Here is a 3,228-nt window from a genome sequence, read left to right as displayed (position 1 = left end):
GCGAATCCCCCGCACCACCTCTTAGTGGGCCGGCAACGTCTCACCGCGGACGGGAGTTTGGCCGACGCCGCGACGGTCAGAGAGCCAGCCACCCGCACGTCGCTCACCACCCTTGGCCAGCGATGGTGTCGACGAGTGGCCGCCCCTGCCGCCTCCAGCGCCGCCGCGTCCACGCGCGGGGACGTGCTCGGCGCAATTCCACGGGACCGGAGACCCTCCCCCGTCCACGGCGGGAGGCGAAACTCGGAAGTGCCGGCTGCTTACTCGAGCGGAAGGGTCAGCCTGATTCCTGCCTTGCCGGAGGCCCGGTCGCGGGGGTGACGACCCGCCGCCCGGGACGTGCGAGGCACCAGCAGACAGAGACTGCCCGACGGTCAGAGAGAGGGAGAGAGGAGTGCCGAGGCTCAAGTGGCGAACGGTCGCGCAGGCACGCCACGCACATCGATCGCCAGCCGCGGAACGGCACGGCCTTCAGTGGGGCCGGCGGGCGACGCCGCTCCTGAACCCAGCGGCCCCGAGCCGGACGAGTTGAGGAAGGCACGCCGACGGTGACAGGGTGCGGAAGACACAGCGGTGGCCTTCTGGCGACTTGGCCCCCGACAGCCCGACGTTCCGCCGTCCTCCCGATGGCCAGGAGGACCGTGCGGGGGTCGGCCGACGGCGTGGTAGGTGTGCCTGCACGGTGACGGAGCACACACCACGCCCGCCAACCCCTCCGTACCTCCCGAGACCGGTGGCAGGACGGAGCGGAAAAACGTGCGGACTGAACGGGAGAGCCAAGAGCCAGCGATCCACGCGCGTGCGACCGTCCAAGTCACAGCGTTCGACGAAAACCTCCTCCCTCGGCCAGGCACTCGGCGCCAGCAGGGGAGACAGGATCAGACGCCCCGCCGGCCACTTAAGGCCGAGGACGAACCACGAGACGGGCGGCTGCAGCAGCGGGCGGCCTGCAGCTCCCAGCACTCTCAATCGATCAACCATCGAGTCGGGTCAGCGTGTCAAACCGGCGAGCTCCACGGTCAGGCCGGCGGCGCACCAGCACCGGACCTCCGCGGCTCCCTTCACTCTTTCCACTGCCAGCCAACCGAGAGACGGACCCAATGCGGACGTGCAGAGCTTAGGCAGACCCCCCACTGGAGGCTCAACACTTCGTGGCAGCTCCGTGTCCCAGAGACCAGGAGGGTTGGCACACACACACAGTGTGAACCACCGACAGCCATTCTGGGACCGGTGACAGCCGTGCTGGCCCCACTGCCACGACACAGACGGACGCCAGGCCGCGCTCCCCGGCGGGGGGGATGGCGTCGAGCCTGACGAACGGAATGTGCAGGGTGGGGGGGAAAGGCCAAGCGCTCCGACGCCGGAGGGCTCCGGAGTCTGAACTTAGGGGGACAAAGAGGACGGGTCCTCTGCGACACCCCAGCCGCGCTCTCGCCAGCCAAGGCGAGTGCGATTGATTGCCAAACGACCCTCAGACAGGCGTGGCCCCGGGAAGAAACCCGGGGCCGCAAAGTGCGTTCAAAGTGTCGATGATCAATGTGTCCTGCAATTCACATTAATTCTCGCAGCTAGCTGCGTTCGTCATCGACGCACGAGCCGAGTGATCCACCGTCAAGAGTTGTCTGAGTTTGTTTTAGGTCTCTCCCTCGCCAGAGGAAAGCGACCCGGACCGCACATACGCTCCCCACCTTGAGCTACAGCCACCTGCACGCCGGCGTGCGGGCGGAGCAGGGTGGCGTGAAGCGATGGGGAGCACCATCCTGGTGCGGCCCGCAGAAACATACGTCTATTGGGGGGAGGAGGACAGGGCGCCCAAGAGGCGATGCGTGCCCCAACGCACCGCAGCGACGGAGGCAGGATCACCGCCACCATGTCGCCCGCCTAGTATCACGAGGCGTGCAGCAGCTTTGCCCTAGGAAAAGCAGAGGCGGGAACGGGCACCGGCCATCGGTTCGGCAGCGTCACTGACGCGTGCACGTGGCGGCGTGTCGGCGAGCGGACTTCCTGCGAGGAGGCGGGGGCGGCACTCGCCCGAGCAGACGCCCGCCCGGGCCCAGCCACCGCCGAGGTGGACTGGGAGTCGCGGCAACGGCTCGTCATACTCGTTCCCACACTCACAGCGCAGCTTGCCCGCAAGCCACCGACCACCGATCGACGCCAGGCGCCCCGACCGAGAGCGGGATCGCTCGTTCGCCCTGCTGGCAGTTCGCTGGGGATCACTACTGCACGGAGCTCGGAGACCGACGGGCGGCAACTCGAGAGTCTTTAAACCACCACCCCCATCCCGCAAGTGCAAAGAGGCTGTATACGCACAGACGGGTGAGGGGAATAGGTACCCCCGTCGGGTTTGAAGGGAGCGTGACTAGATAGCAACGATGTAAACCCAGCCGATTTGGGAGCGAAAGACCGGCGCCTGCATCACCGGCTTCGTTTCCCGTGGCTGGAGAGTACACCGAAACCCTCCGTCTGTCGCGAGCTCCCGACGACGCGGTGCCGCCAAGCAGCAGGGCCGGACCTGGTGTGGCTCCCCTCGTCGATCACAGACCGGTCGGCACTACTGACGAGACGGTGGAACGGGCTTCGCCCCTTGTGACGAAGGGTGATGCGAACCCGCCCGCCCGCGTGCGTTCGGGGTGGACTCGGCAAACGGAGATTTGAAATCGGAAAGTGTCCTCCTGCCCCGCGCAGGTAGGCGCCCAACAGTTGTGGGGGGTTTGGCGGTGACCACGGCTGCAGGGCCTGCTACCCCCCGACGAGCTCTCCTGCTGGCCCCGAAACCACCCTCGCGAGACAAGTTGAAACGGAAACGGGCGTACCCCCCAAGCCGACGATCCTTTCTTATTTGTTACTTTTTTTTTCACTTGCTCGAGTTGTGGGGATTTGGCGGTGACCACGGCTGCAGGGCCTGCTACCCCGACGAGCTCTCCTGCTGGCCCCGAAACCACCCTCGCGAGACAAGTTGAAACGGAAACGGGCGTACCCCCAAGCCGACAGAGATCCTTTCTTATTTGTTACTTTTTTTTTTCACTTGCTCGAGTTGTGGGGGTTTGGCGGTGACCACGGCTGCAGGGCCTGCTACCCCGACGAGCTCTCCTGCTGGCCCCGAAACCACCCTCGCGAGACAAGTTGAAACGGAAACGGGCGTACCCCCAAGCCGACGATCCTTTCTTATTTGTTACTTTTTTTTTCACTTGCTCGAGTTGTGGGGGTTTGGCGGTGACCACGGCT

General features: G+C 65.5%; 1 non-coding gene across 1 annotated transcript; it reads right to left on the bottom strand.

Moving 5' to 3' along the window:
- Positions 1 to 1,465: 1,465 nt before the first annotated feature.
- Positions 1,466 to 1,620, bottom strand: LOC140475223 (5.8S ribosomal RNA). Its single transcript, XR_011959789.1, has one exon. It is a non-coding gene; the product is annotated as a 5.8S ribosomal RNA (ribosomal RNA).
- Positions 1,621 to 3,228: the final 1,608 nt, after the last annotated feature.

This window comes from Chiloscyllium punctatum, unplaced genomic scaffold, assembly GCF_047496795.1.
Source record: "Chiloscyllium punctatum isolate Juve2018m unplaced genomic scaffold, sChiPun1.3 scaffold_1478, whole genome shotgun sequence".
Lineage (NCBI taxonomy): Eukaryota > Metazoa > Chordata > Chondrichthyes > Orectolobiformes > Hemiscylliidae > Chiloscyllium > Chiloscyllium punctatum.
The sequence above is the reverse complement of the archived record's forward strand: the minus strand, read 5'-3'. Positions and strand labels throughout refer to the sequence as shown.